Below are 15,980 nucleotides of genomic sequence, written 5' to 3'. Positions count from 1 at the left end.
ATGAAGCCTGAATTACTGAAATCCAAGTTATGTTTAGCGAGTGCTAAAGCTGAATCAAGAGCAGAATCTGAGTTTAACAAGGACCCCTGTGATTCTCCTCTCATTTGCAGCTTCTAAAACTCACAGGCTCTTTCTGGCTGAATAAGCAGCACTTATGCAGTGAATCAAAAGTCCTTCTCCACTTCCCTTAGCAAACCACCCAGTGTTTCCAAACTCAGCCTGCAGAGGGGGTGAGGGGGTGAGAAGGTGGAGGGGTGCAATGGCTTCCTCTTATCTTCACTTGCAATCTTGAGTAGTCAGCTTAGAGAAAACATCTTTCCCTTCAAAATAGAATCCTCATTTTAGTATGTGTGTGTGTGTGTGTGGGGGGGGGGTGGCCCACATATCAGCCAGTTTGCTAGAAAAGGGTATCCCCAAACATTTTTTCTTTTTCTTCCCCCCTTTATTTTAATGTTAATGGATTAAAGTACAGTTGTTGATTCATCCTAAAGGTCCTCATCTCCCCATGACATGTATCTGAAAAACATTCTCACCCCCCAACTTGGGTTCTTTCCCCCTATCATTAACTTTTCCCAAACCTTTCCCCAACTCCTTTCTTCCCCAGAGTCTTTTGCTTTGGTGCAATACACACCACCCAGTCTGGGATTTACTTTGTGTTCTCCTTTTCTGTTCTGGTTTCTTTTCTTTCTTTTTTTTTTTTGGAGAGAGGCAGAGAGAAATTGAGAGAAGAGGAAGAGGTAGAGAGGGAAAGAGACAGAGAGATACTTGCATCCCATCTTTACCACTAGTGAAGATTTCCCTGAGGGGGGGCAGGGGCATGAACCTGGGTCCTTGTACTCTGTAATGTGTGCACTTAACCAGGTGTGCCACCATCTGGCCTTCTGTTCTTGTTTCATAAGTCCTAACTATTTGTCTCCCTCAAATGCATGCAAAGAGGAATCCCATATTTAATAAAGCACACATGTTGTAAATGCATATTTAAATGAAGTATAAAATGAGTGTCATGTGCAGACATAAACTTTTGAGTTCCTTTCCCAAAACCACTCAGACTTTGCAATAAGGAACAAGCTCTGGTGGCAGAGGCCAAGACTTGCAGACCTGTGAGTCCTGGTTTGATTCCTGATGCCAAAGTAGTGTTCTGGTCTCCTTCTCTCTACCCTCTCCCCCTCCCTTTTCTTCCCTCTTTTCTTCTTCCTCTCTCTTCCCCTTCCCTCTCCCCTTATCTCTCAGCTGTTATAAATTAGTCCCATTTTCTATTTTTCCTTATGGCTCAAATATAAAAGAATAGTTTTATGGTTTAATTTTTCTCTTGGAACACACAGATTCCTCCAGTTGACAAACTGGAGGTAATGGATTATGAACCTCTTAGCAGTACCAGACTTAGATAATGCCATCCCATCTATTGTCTTTAAAGCTTTTAGTTTACTCACATTCTGATTTGTGGTACTAAATAACAGAAATCAATGGGAAAAGAAAAGAAAAAAAAGGAGGAGAGTGGTGGCACACCTGGCTAAGCACACATGTTAAAATAAGAAACCACAGTTTCCACATGCAGGGGGAAAGCTTTGTGAGTAGTGATGCAGTATTGCATTTATCTGTCTATCTCTCTCCCTCTTCATCATCCCCTTCCTTTTCAATATTTCTGTCTCTATCCAATAAATAAGTAAATAAACAAGTATATGAATATAAAAAATAATAAATCAGTGGATTGCTGTGCTAACAGTTGTCAACCATAAGGTAACTTTGACAAAGCAGCCTTAAGCTCTATTCTTTCAGCTAGTCAAATTTGCAATAATAAAAGGGACACTGCCTGACTCATTTATTATTTTAGTACTGTAGTTTGTTTCAAAACTGTTTAAGGAGGAGACAAAAAAAAACTGTTTAAGGTTTACTTTCAGATTCATGAATCTGCTATTTCTTTGCCATCAAATTCTGCAAGAACGTAACTGCTAACATCTGGATCCTGGTATCCACACAGTTAATCTTCTCTATAGTTCTATTCACTCCAGAAAGAATCACCTTCAACAAGCTTCAATTCCTCTTTCAGAGGCCAACACACCTTGTAATTGCATCTCAAATTAAATTTATAGTTAAGAGAGATCTACTCACCACTGTTAATTATTAGGCCCAATAAAATGAGGTAGGAGGATAATCTAATGTATTCTGCGCTAAGTATTTTATGTGCATCCTCCTGAAGTCCCAGGAAAATCTTGCTAAGGAGGGATTCTTCTTTATTCCCCTGAAATAAAGAACATGTGGTTTGCACAAATGAAGAAATAAGCCTACAGTTCAAAAATTGATGAGCTTTTGGGTCCTTTCCACGTGTCTGCTCTAAAAAGCAGCATAGACATGGACTGGGAGACAGGAGGGCTGAGAAGCCACTTCAGAGACACCTGTATGTAATCTCTAAATCCCTTTCTTCAATATTTGCACTGCTCATGTGTTGGGCATAAATAATATTGTTAGAAATATGGGTCACAATTAAGGTAAGTAGAGTCAGGTGTATAAACAAAATAAAATTTGAATGGAGTAGCTGAGCCAGGGGAGAGCTTGAGAAGCCCAGTTAGAGTGTAGGGGGTGGGGGTGGGGGTAGTTTAAGAGCCCTGGCTGGAAAATGAGAGAGCCCAGCCAGGAGGAGCTGAGGAGCTGAGGAGCTGAGGAGCCTGCCCTGGGAAAGGCTCACAGTTATGTCTGACATAGGAAGAATTGGTGGTCTTGATTTGTGATATATCCAGGGATATTCTGCTCAGATGTGTCCAGATAGGCAAGAGTGAGTTAAGATTTTCCTGTGTGTAAGGTGTCTGTTCCTAGCATGAATCCTTCAGTCTGTTTCAGTGAGAGCAGTTCTTTCCCTGACAGTGTGGTCAGCATATTTCCTTCAAATATTAAATAAGTAAATGGAAGGACACAGTAACCAATTAAGTGATTTTCTGGAATATATACTAATTGTCCATGTGTTTTTGCTGAAAAAACACCTGGCAGATAGAGCGTATCACAGCCATGTAAACATAAATCATATGAACACATATGATTCCTGGGGAAATGATTCAGTGAATACAGTGCTAGACTAGCAGTCTCGTGCTCTAGTCTCTCTCTTTTCTTCTTGCCTCCAGGTTATCACTGGGGGTCAGTGATGGAACTATGAGTCCACTGCTATTGGGAGACATTTTTTCCATTTGATAGGATAGGACAGAGACAAACTGAGAGGGGAGGGGAGATATGGGAGGGAGATAGGCACCTATAGACTTGCTTGATTGCTTGTGAAGTGCCCCACATGCAGGCATGGAGGGGGGTTTGAACCTGAATCTTTGCGTAGGTCCTTGCACTTAGTACTATGTGCCCTTAACTGAGTATACCACTGCCCTGGCCCCCTATCTCTCAAACACACAGGAAGTAGAAAAAATATATCTTTAAAATAACAGAGCAATTCTTGTCAATACTTCTATTTTATAAATATTTTTATTTATAAAATAAATATTTTATAAATAAAAATATTAAAAAATAACAAAGCAATTTTACACTGGGAGACAACTTTACATTAGAGCATACGTGAGGCCCCAGGTTTCATCATGGACACGCCTAAAGCTGAGAGTGGCTCTAATTTATTTCTCTCCTGAAAACAATTATGCACAGGCTGGGCTGGGTGGTGGGACACTCACTTGTGTGTACATGTTATCCTATGGAAGGACCCAAGTTCCAGCCCCCAGTCCCCACCTACAAAGGGAGAAGCTTCATAAGGAGTAAATTAATGCTGAAGGTGCCCTTCTCTCTTCCTCTATCTCTCTTTTTTTTATTCTCAGCATCTCTTTCTGTCTCCAAATAAACAAACAGCTAAGAAACAATAATCAGAGACTTGGCTCACAGTTCACTCAGACATAGTTCATGTCTTCCCATGTGCTAAGACCTGTATAGAATTACAGCATCATAAGGGCTCAATGAGTGCTGGGGTCCCTCTCTCTCTCTCTCTCTCTCTCTCTCTCTGTCCAGAAAGCAGTAGTGACATATTGGGCAAAGCATACTGTACGATATACCCTGTCTGTGTGAGTTCATTCCTGTTGTTATACTAAAATTAAATTAAAAAAGCCACAAACTGTACCACCCTAGTTGGATATACACTGTTGAAAATTTTAATTTCTACAAAGCTGTTTGACAATATGAAGTTTGTGTATATTGCAGAGTGTGAGACTTTCCTTTTAAGAAAGTCAGGGTTGGGGTAGGCTCAGAGTGCTGATGCCTGATGGCAGAAAAGGACATCAGTTAGGGGTGAGAATGTTTTGCAGACAACTCTCATAGGGAGATGAGAAATTACACCTATGTGTACACAGGTGGACTTTAAGTAATTGAGATCCAAATAAAATGATTAAAAAAGATAAATGCAATAACAATATAAAACAATAAGTAACTCAAATGACAGAATGTATTTATTTTGATATGTGATTTAAGGATAGCATACATGAAGCATGACACTTCTGTTTTAAGTCCTAGAAATTAATTTGTTTTCTCCTACTACATCCTCAAAATATTCCCTTATTCATTATTAGTATTATTAGAACACTAATGAGCTCTGGCTTATGTTGGTACAGGGGCTGACTGAGCCTCAGTCTTCTGAGTCTCAGCTATGAGAGTCTATTTGCATTTACTATTATGTTATATACCCCCAGCCCCAGCCCCCAAATATTAAAGTTATGCAGGGCTTGCTGTTATTTTTCAAAGGCCTTGAGCACAGCTTTCAAGGCAATAAAAGTCCCATCACTGTAATTATTTAATTTTTCTTGGAGTGCCAAGCATCATATATTCTGATTTACAAAATGTACTGTGTAATACTACAGAAAGAGAGCTATAAAACACATAACTATAATATAATGCTGAGCTTTGGAAGTCACACCTGGCAAAGAGGATTTGGAGCCTGACTTGTTCAGTGTTGAGACAGGCAGGTGTGTTTGGGCTGACATAGAGCTGAGAAAGGCTCTGAGCCTTTATAGGTGTGGCCAGGCTGCACCCAGCTTGTCCCAGAGTGTCCCATGTGGGCTCCAAGGCTTGGTGGGAGCTGTTGACCATGGCACAGGGTTCTCCAGGCTCTAAGCAAAGAATAGGCTTCCTTCCAAAGGTTTTCTTTATGGTACTAACACTAAAATGGTCCCTTTTTATTCCTGTCTTAGTAGACCCTGTTAAGGATGATGCTCTGCGATAGGAGGTGTGGACAGCATAGAGGCTATGCACAGAAGCTGTCAAACCTAATGCTTCATAGTTCCAGGTTCAGTGCCCCACATCACCATATGCCAGATATGAACAGTGCTCTAGTAAAAAGAAGAAGAGGAGGTGGAGGAGGAAGAAGAAGAAGAAAAAGAGGAGGAGGAAGAAGAAGAAAAAGAAAAAGAGGAAGAAAAATAGAAGGAAGAAGAAGAAGGATAAGGAGAAGAAGAAGGAGAAGGAGAAGGAGAAGGAGAAGGAGAAGGATTAGGAGAAGGAGAAGGAGAAGGAGAAGGAGAAGGAGAAGGAGAAGGAGAAGGAGAAGGAGAAGGAGAAGGAGAAGGAGAAGGAGAAGGAGAAGGAGAAGGAGAAGGAGAAGGAGAAGGAGAAGGAGGTGAAAAACCGACTTAGTTATCCCTCCTGCATATGAGGACTACCGGCTTGAACCCACGTCCTTGTACATGGTAATGTGTGTGCTCACCTTGGTATCACCCTCTAGCCCTAGTTGGTGTGTTCTCACATGTTTCTGCATTCCCACACCCACTGTGGGAGCCACACAGAAATCATATCCCTCTATTTGACGTATTTCTTTGGGACAGGAAACAGAACAAATACTATGCTAAAAATTAAGAAGAAAGTCTCACATTAATTGTCTAGGTGAAACTATGAAATACTTTTGTAGTCTGGAACAATTAGGACTGCCAACATAAACATAGCTGGCTGGGATAGTGTTCTGCTTTGTCCAGTGCAACAGATTTGAACCAACCCCCATCATATTAAGGATAACATACATGAAGTGTTAGATGCTGTGGCTTTGTGTTTCTTTCTCTCTCTCTTTTTTTCTCTCTCTCTCTCATCTCCCTGCCTTCTCTGTCTCTATCTTTAAGGAAAAAAATATATATTGGGTTGAGATACCGCACCTGAAAGGTGCACCTGCTATACCATGTGACCAGATTTGATCCTGGCCTCCACTGCATTGACAAAAGCTTCTATGTTGTGTCTCTTTCATTCTCTCTGCCTCTCTTTCTCTTTAAAATTATACATGAGAGATAAAAGGAATTAAACTTTATGTAAGAAATTTATGTCACTCTGGAGGGATGCACACAAGTAAAGAATAAGAACAATGGAAGAAAAATATTGCATCTTGCAAGCCAAGTGGTGCTACCTCTGGTTGAGCACACATGTTATGATACACAAGGACCCAGGCTCAAGCCCCTAGTCCCCACCTGCAGGGAGATTTCATGAGTGGTGAAGCAGGACTGTAGGTGTGTCTCTTTCTTCCTCTCTATTTCTCTGGTCCCTCCCAATTTCTGACTTTTCCCCTCTCATTTTCTCTCTCTGTGCAATGAATTAACAATTAAAAAATAAATCACTGGGGAGCCAGGTGGTAGCACAATGGGTTAAGCGCACATGACCCAAAGCACAAGGACCAGCATAAGGATTCCGGTTAGAGCACCCAGCTCCCCACCTGGAGGGGAGTTGCTTCACAGGCAGTAAGGCAGGTCTGCAGGTGTCTATCTTTCTCTCCTCCTCTCTGTCTTCCCCTCCTCTCCATTTCTCTCTGTCAACAACAAAGACAACAATAACAATAACAACAATAAAAATAAATAATTAAACTAAAATCTGTCCAGTAGAAATAATATTTTTATCATGTTAGCAAATATGTATTGGGCACTTGCCCTGTACCCCCATTTCTATGCTCTTGTCATCTTTTATCTCAATTATTTTCAGACACCAGAACAAATTAGATATTGCTATTATCACTACTTTACAGGTGAGTAACAGAGATCACAGAAGTTGACTAACTGAGACAAGGGGAGTTTCAGAGGCTGAGAGTAGAATGACACAGTACCTGCATCACATAATAAAGCTAATTCCAATGCTCACAACTCTGCTAGATGCTTCTTGCCATTAAAGGAGTTACACGTACCAAACATGTAATACTTCCCATGGATCACTTGATTTCCTTCTCATAAAACCTCTGTGGAACAGCAATGTTCATTTTTATAACTACACTTAAAATAGTAAGACTTAGAAGGCATAAATAACTTGTTCCAAAGTCACTTAAAGAGTAAGTATCCAAAGTATGTCCTAGAATTCAACCTACCTACTGTAGCTCATGAGCTATTTCTATCACTTGATAATTTTCTTTGTCTTAATTATAATTCTACAGTGTATTGTATTTTCTCTACAATTCAAGAATCCCTTGTGGCAGAGGTCATCAGACACAAAAGCATCAGACACAAAGTATCCACAAACATATACACATATATATGGTTTTCTTATGTATGTACAGAAATCAAGAATGTATATGCTGTCATAAAGTGAACATTCATATGTTATAACAGATTACTCATTTTCTACAAACTCCAGAAAAATATTCCAATTTTTCTTAACAATTTTTATTTTATTTTTATGCCTTTATTTTAAAAAATTACATTTCAGCAGGGGTTTAAATCCACACCATCCCCACTACCAGAGTTCTGAATCCCCAGTCTCCCCACTCCAATCCACTATAGTTGCTCTAAGGTTGTAGATATAGACTAACCATCATCTCTACAGCTATCTGTCCACCTTTATACATAATTGCTTGCTTTTCATCCTGATTTAATCCTCTCTTTTCCTCCAAGCCACTCATGACAACATTACTACCTCCATATGTCCTTCTTCTTTTCCTTCTCTCTCACTGGGTGCTGAGGGAGCTGGAGTTCAGAGCCAGCCCTTTTATCTTCATCCTATCATTTCTCCCCCACTGGGAGTATAGATCAAGGTTGTTTTTGGTGAGCAGACAGTAGGAGTTCTGGCTTCTGTAATTGCTTCTCTGCTGAGCATGGGTTTTGACAGATTGATTTATACCCCCAGCCTATTTCTAGCTTTCCCTAGTGGACTAGAGCTCTGGAGTAGTGAGGGTCCAGGACATATTGGTGAGGTTGTCTGCCCAGAGAAGTTGGGATAGATTCCTGGTAACATTTGTAGTTTGGAAAGTGACATGACCTAAGATGATATGTTTGGAAGGTGACATGACCTAAGATGAGACAAAATGTTTAATGAACAGGAACTAAAAAGTAAGATTAGAGAAGATGAGATTAGGGATTTTAGGGTAGTAGAAAGCTACCCGTTTTAGGCATGTTCCTGGGGGCACACAACTATGACAGTTTTGCTTGAGTTTAGTAGATAGTCTGAAGTTGGATAAGAATATTGTCTGAGATAATGATGTTAGAGTAGAGAAAAGGGCTAGAAAGTTGGATTAGAGCAGAGAGTTGCCCCTGATTTAAATATATATATAATTAACTATTTACCTCTACCTCCGTCTATCTGCCCCAGGGCATTTTTATTTATGTTTTCATTTACATTTATATTTATATATTTAATACTAGAGTCTGTGTAACCTCTAAGTCCTATTGGCCTGAACTTGCATCTCATAGTCACAACTGGGAATAATGCAGGCAACACTCATTTCAGGACCAGTCTTTTTCGAGTGGCAGGGCAGGATAGCCCGAGGTTATCTTTGAAGACTGGGGCTATCACTATTGTTTCTTTATGATAAAGCCAAGGTCTTGGGAGGTCCCACAAGACACTATTCCTTATGGAAGCCATAAGTGGTGGTGGAGAGAGTGATCCCTTAGAGATCTAGGCCCATCATATGTGTGTGATTACAAATTTTATGTGGCAATAAAAGACATTGGCACAAATTTCAGACCATTGGTCCTTACAGCTTCAAGATTGTTAGTGTGAAAAATACAACATCAAAAATAGACTTCTACTCAAAATGCATTGTAATCTAATTTGCCTCTAGATAAGCATACATTTGTGTTCAATATAGCATAAATATATATATATCAAATAATATAATATAAATATATATCAAATAATTCAAAATAGCTATGGGAATTGAAATAAATAAAAAGTAAGGTCATTCACTTTTTGAGAGTTGCTAGAGCCTCTCCATTTTATTCTTAAAGCCACTATTGTCTGTATTTATTTCTCCCTTTTTCTTCATGTAATGTTAAAGAATTTATACCAGTGCATATTTTTAATCATTTATTTATTTACAAAGCACTTCTGGCATATTTTCTGCTGGTGTCTTTAGCAAAGTAACACTGTAGCAAATAAAGCAAATGATTTATTTATGAATTTACAAGTCAATTATTTTATAATAATTTGTCAATAATTACAGGAAATAATGCATTTTTTATGATTATACTCCTGGTTCTCTTCAGAGTGTTTGGAAGAAAATATGGAAATGTAGATATAAGCTAAACTTATGTGTGTTTTGTACTAAATTTGGATACTCTACAATATTAGATTCATGCACCTGATAGACAGCACATGTTATGATGTACATGAACCTAGGTTCAAATCCCCAGTCCCCAACTTCAGGGGGAAAATATCAAGAGAAGTAAAGCAGTGCTGCAGGTCTCTCTCTTTCCTCTCTCTCTAGCTCTGTTTCTCTCCTCTCCATGTATGTCTAATACAATATTATGTCTTTGAGCACATTATGATATATTTCAATCCATGTGAGAAGTTAATCAAATTGCAAAATGCAGTGCTCTATTCTAAGGAGCCATAGCTTTCTTGTTGGAATTATTGCTGTAATATTCTGTAAGATATTTTTTTTTTACTGCAGGACTAAGGAAACAGGGCAGAAAGAAAGTGCAAGATTTGCACTGGAAAGTTTTTAGATTTGATGTCAATTGTGTGTGCCAGAGTTTAACTGTGTTCAATCTCACTCTTTCTCACTCTCTTCTCTCATAAAGTTGATATAATAGAGTATAAAAATAAATCTTAAAATACATTTTAGATACAACCAAATAAAAATAAATCATAGAAAAATGGGAGAGGTCTCAATTATTTTGGAAAAACATGAATGACTTGGGGACTTCTAGGAAGCATGGCAATTGACTAACATTGAACATCAAAGACTCTCCCTCTTTATAAAACAAATATTGACAACCACAGAAACTACAACCCTCACTAAATTGAGGGTGGGACATCCACAGACACTGAGGTCTTAGGTGATTGCTGATGTGTGTGGACAGGGTGAGAGGGGGCAAAAAACTGAAGCCTAGCACTTGGAGGCTGGGAGCTCTGGTAACAAACGTAACAGCAGTAAAGGCTGTACAGGATGATGACTGTGCAAGGAGGTAACCTCTGAGCTTAGGCCCATGGATTCAGGGGTGAGAGTCCGCTGAACTGGTGGTGGGGTCATAGCACAGTAGCAGGGGATTTGACTGACAAGTCTGGTCTGCATATCCCTCCAACTCAGGCAGTAGGTTATTTATGGCAGCTGCTAAGCAGCTAAGTCGTGGCAGTTGATGGCCAAATGGTAAACTAAGTCCTGCTTCTTCCAACACAACTGTCATCCAGTAGAAAACTCTGTGGCTTGAATACAGACCGAAATCATACCGAGAAGCCACATATACACACAACATACAGTATAAAACAGCTCAAGGGAATAACAAGAAATATAAACCCAACCAAAAATATCATATATAAACAAGTGAAATATAATAATTATAATAATATCAACTCTTGTTGGCTCATCAATAACCAGCAGTGTTCAAACAAAAGATAAATAGCAAAATATTCTTCAGAACATGACTACTCAGTTTTGTTGGTATGCTTCTAGTTCTGCTTCTGGGATCCCTTCTGTTACATTGCTTGATGTTGTGGTTTATCTACATGGTCATTCTGTTACATTGGTTTGGTCTCACTCTACCTGCCTCCGGGAGATTCTGGTTTAGCCCTTGCCTTTTCACTTCTTGCTTCTTCCCGCCACCTATCCTACATACTTCCTGGGTTCCGAACTCTGCCACCGGAGGAGAGAGAGGCAGCACAAAATTGGGTTGTGATTAGACTAGATTAGTTTTTTGAACCATTCGCTCATGAATAAAGAGATACTGCTTGTGCGCTCAGCCATGTGTCCCTGGTCGTCTGTCTCCTGCCACGAAGCTAGCCCGGCAAGATATCTATCAAGTGCTGAATGAAAAAGGGTTTCAACCAAGGATAATATATCCTGCTAGACTTTCATTCAAGCTAGATGGGGGGATCAAAACCTTCTTAGACAAACAACAGTTAAAGGAAGCAACCATCACCAAACCGGCCCTGAAAGAGGTTCTAAAAGACCTCTTATAAACAAGAACATCACTATAATACTTGCAATATATCAGAGCAAACAAAATTTTTTTTTGGACAATGGCACTACAATACAATAAATCCATAATATCAATAAACGTCAATGGCTTAAACTCACCCATCAAAAGGCACAGAGTTGGGGGATGGATCAGAAAACAACCCAACCATATGCTGCTTGCAAGAATCCCATTTGTCAAAACAAGATAAACACAGACTTAAAGTGAAAGGATGCAAAACTATCGTACAGGCTAACGGACCACAAAAAAGGGCAGGAACAGCCATTCTCATCTCAGACACAATAGATTTTAAATTAAATAAAGTAATAAAAGGCAAGGACATTACATAATGATTAGAGGATCAATCAGCCAAGAAGACTTAACAATTATTAACACCTATGCACCCAATGAGGGACCATCTAAATACGTTAAGCACTTACTGAAAGAATTTCAAAAATACATCAGTAGTAATACAATAATAGTGGGAGACTCCAATACCCCACTCTCACACTTAGACAGGTCAACAAAGCAGAGAACCAACAAAGATACAAGATAATTGAATGAAGAGACTGACAGACTAGACGTCTTGGACATTTTGAGAGTCCTTCACCCCAAAAATCTGAAATACACCTTCTTTTCAAATCCATATAATACATACTCAAAGATAGAATACATGTTAGGGCACAAAGACAGCATCAATAAATTCAAGAGTATCGAAATCATCCCAAGTATCTTCTCAAACCACAGTGGAATAAAAATTAACATTTAAAAACAAACATAAAATTATTAAAAGTCACAGAGTTTGGAAACTAAAGATATACTCCTTAAGAACCACTGGGTCAGAGATTCACTCAAGCAGGAAATTCAAATGTTATGGAAACAAAAGAAAATGAAGACACAACCTATCAAAATTTTGGGGTCACAGCTAAAGCACTACTGAGAGGGAAACTTATAGCCATACAATCACATATTAAACAACAAGAAAAAGCACAAATAAACAACCTTACTGCACACCTCAAGGACTTAGAGGAAGAGGAACAAAGGAACCCTAAAGCAACCAGAAGGACAGCAATCACTAAAATTAGAGCAGAAACAAACAACATCGAAAATAAAAGAACCATACAAAAGATAAATGAAGCCAAATGTTGGTTCTTTGAAAGATTAAACAAAATTGACAAACCCCTAGCCAGACTCACCAAAAAAAAAAGAGAGAAGACACAAATTAATAGAATTTTAAACGATGGAGGAGATATCACAACTGACACCACAGAAATCCAGAGAATCATGTGAAACTTCTATGAAGAACTGTATGCCACCAAGCTAGAGAATCTGGAAGAAATGGAACAATTCCTAGAAGCATATGCCCTTCCAAAACTGAACCAAGAAGAAATACAAAACCTAAAAGCACCAATCACAGACAAAGAAATTGAAACCATTATTAAGAATCTCCCCAACAACAAAAGTCCTGGACCAGATGGCTTCACAAACGAATTCTACAAAACTTTCAGGAAACTGTTTGTACCCATACTTCTTAAGCTTTTCCATAAGATAGAAGAAACAGGAATACTCCCTTCCACCTTCTATGAAGCCAACATCACCCTGATACCAAAAGCTGAGGTGGACAGAACAAAAAAGGAAAACTACAGACCAATATTTCTGATGAAAATAGATGCCAAAATATTTAACAGGATCTTGGCCAACCGGATACAACAGCATATCAAAAAGATTGTTCATCACGACCAAGTGGGATTCATCCCAAGAATGCAAGGCTGGTTCAACATATGTAAGTCTCTCAATGTCATTCATCACATCAATAAAAGCAAAGCCAAAAACCACATGATTATCTCAATAGATGAAAAGAGAAAGCCTTTGACAATATCCAACACCCATTCATGCTCAAAACTCTACAAAAATGGGAATAGATGGGAAATTCCTCAAGATAGTGGAATCTACATATAGTACACCTACAGCCGACATCATACTCAATGGACAGAAGCTGAAAGCATTCCCCCTCAGATCAGGGACTAGACAGGGCTGTGCACTGTCACCATTACTCTTCAACATAGTATTTTAATTCTTGCCATAGCAATCAGGCAAGAGAAAGAAATCAAAGGAATACAGATTGGAAGAGAAGAAGTCAAGCTCTCACTATTTGCAGATGATATGATAGTATACATAGAAAAACCTAAGGAATATAGCAGAAAACTACTGGAAGTTATTAGACAATATAGCAAGGTATCAGGCTACAAAATCAATGTACAAAAATCAGTGGCATTTCTTTATGCAAACACTATATCTTAAGAAGAAGACATCCAGAAATCACTCCCATCTACTATTTCAGCAAAATCAATCAATACCTAGGAATAAAGTTGACCAAAGAGGTGAAAGACTTGTATACTGAAAACTATGAGTCGCTACTCAAGGAAATAGAAACTGATAAGAAATGGAACGATATCCCATGCTCATGGATTGGACAAATAAATATCATCAAAATGAATATTCTCCCCAAAGCCATACACAAATTTAATGCAATACCCATCAAATTTCCACTAAGCTTCTTTAAGAGAATAGAACAAACACTACAGTCATTTATCTTGAACCTGAAAACACCTAGAATTGCCAAAACCATCTTGAGGAAAAGAAACAGAAATGGAGGCATCACACTCCCAGATCTCAAACTATATTATAAAGCCATCATCATCGAAACAGCATGGTATTGGAACAAAAATAGGCACATAGACCAGTGGAACAGAATTGAAAGCCCAGAAATAATTCCCCACACCTATGGACATCTAATCTTTGATAAGGATGCCCAAAAGATTACGTGGAAGAAGGAGGCTCTCTTCAATAAATGGTGCTGGGAAAACTGGGTTGTAACATGCAGAATAATGAAATTGAACCATTTTATCTCACCAGAAACAAAAATCAACTCCAAATGGATCAAAGAGCTGGATGTAGGACCAGAAACAATCAAATACTTAGAGGAAAACATTGTTAAAACAGTTTCCCACCTACAACTCAAGGACATCTTTGATGAATCAAACCCAATTGCAAGGAAGACTAAAGCAGAAACAAACCAATGGGACTACATCAAATTGAAAAGCTTCTGCACATACAAAGAAACTATTAAACAAGGATATCCCTCACAGAATGGGAGTAGATCTTCACATCAGACAAGAAACTAATCACCAAAATATGTAAAGAGCTCAGCAAACTTAGCACCAAAAAAGCAAATGACCCCATACAAAAATGGGCAGAGGATATGAACAAAACATTCACCTCAGAGGAGATCCAAAAGGCTAACAAACATATGAAAGACTGCTCTAGGTCACTCATTGTCAGAGAAATTTAAATTAAGACAACATTGAAATACCACCTCAATCCTGTAAGAATGGCATACATCAAAAAGGACAGCAGCAACAAATGCTGGAGAGGTTGTGGGGACAGAGGAACCCTTTTGCATTACTGGTGGGAATGTAAATTGGTACAGCCTCTCTGGAGAGCAGTCTCAAAAACTCTCAGAAGGCTAGACATGGACCTTCCATATGATCCAGTAATTCATCTGCTGGGGTTATACCCCAAGGACTCCATAACACCCAACCAAAAAGAGGTGTGTACTCCTATGTTCCTAGCAGCACAATTCATAATAGCTAAAACCTGGAAGCAACCCATGTGCCCAACAACAGATGAGTGGCTGAGAAAGCTGTGGTATATATACACAATGGAATACTATGCAGCTATCAAGAACAATGAACCCACCTTCTCTGACCCATCTTGGACAGAGCTAGAAGGAATTATGTTAAGTGAGCTAAGTCAGAAAGATAAAGATGAGTATGGGATGATCCCACTCATCAACAGAATTTGACAAAGAAGATCTGAAAGGGAAACTAAAAGCAGGGCCCAACCAAATTGTAAGTAGGGCACCAAAGTAAAAACCCAGTGGTGAGGGGTAGACATGCAGCTTCCTGGGCCAGTGGGGGGTGGGAGTGGGTGGGAGGGATGGGTCACAGTCTTTTGGTGGTGGAAATGGTGTTTATGTACACTCCTAGTAAAATATAGTCATATAAATCACTAGTTAATTAATACGAGAGGGGGAAAATTAATTGTATGTCTCGAAGTTTTTCAAAACACAAACTGAATCTTTTTAATATATAGGCTGTGTAATTGATATCCAGACTCTCTCAAAAGCCTAGATCAAGTAGATCAGAAGCAACCAATAGCACAGCTATATATAAGAGACTGGGTACTGTACAGCAAACCCTAACAAAAGGACTTTTCAAAGTTAACCCAATTACCAAATAATGTGATGACAACATTAACTATCGATTTTCTTTTGGAACCCTAAGACAGCAGGAACCTCACATCTCCACTTTAGAGCCTCTACTTCCCTCAGTCCTGGAACCATTGGATAGGGTCCACTTTCCCGTATGCCTCTCCTAATCCATATCAAATAATATTGCATCTGCCGATCACAACCTAATCAACACAACGATTGCCACATCAACATGCTCCATGTGTCTAGAGACTTCATGTGTGGAATGACAACCCTTCAGTTTCATTACTAAGGTGAGACCTTTCCTTTCATAGTATACTCTAATTCCATCCCAGGTGGATCACTTTCTAACAAAGTCCCCAAACCTACATATACACGTTTCTGTG

General features: G+C 39.0%; 1 long non-coding RNA gene across 1 annotated transcript in view; it reads right to left on the bottom strand.

The window, feature by feature from the left end:
- Positions 1-2,115: 2,115 nt before the first annotated feature.
- The window catches only part of LOC132537689 (uncharacterized), a 90,087-nt gene continuing 76,222 nt past the window's right edge, over positions 2,116-15,980 (bottom strand). The window contains exon 3 of the long non-coding RNA XR_009549150.1: positions 2,116-2,239. This is a non-coding gene — a long non-coding RNA (uncharacterized LOC132537689). The remainder of the gene's footprint in view (positions 2,240-15,980) is intronic.

Source organism: Erinaceus europaeus, chromosome 3 (assembly GCF_950295315.1).
Source record: "Erinaceus europaeus chromosome 3, mEriEur2.1, whole genome shotgun sequence".
In the NCBI taxonomy this organism is placed as follows: domain Eukaryota; kingdom Metazoa; phylum Chordata; class Mammalia; order Eulipotyphla; family Erinaceidae; genus Erinaceus; species Erinaceus europaeus.
Note: the sequence above shows the minus strand (reverse complement) of the source record. Positions and strands in the feature narration are given on the sequence as shown.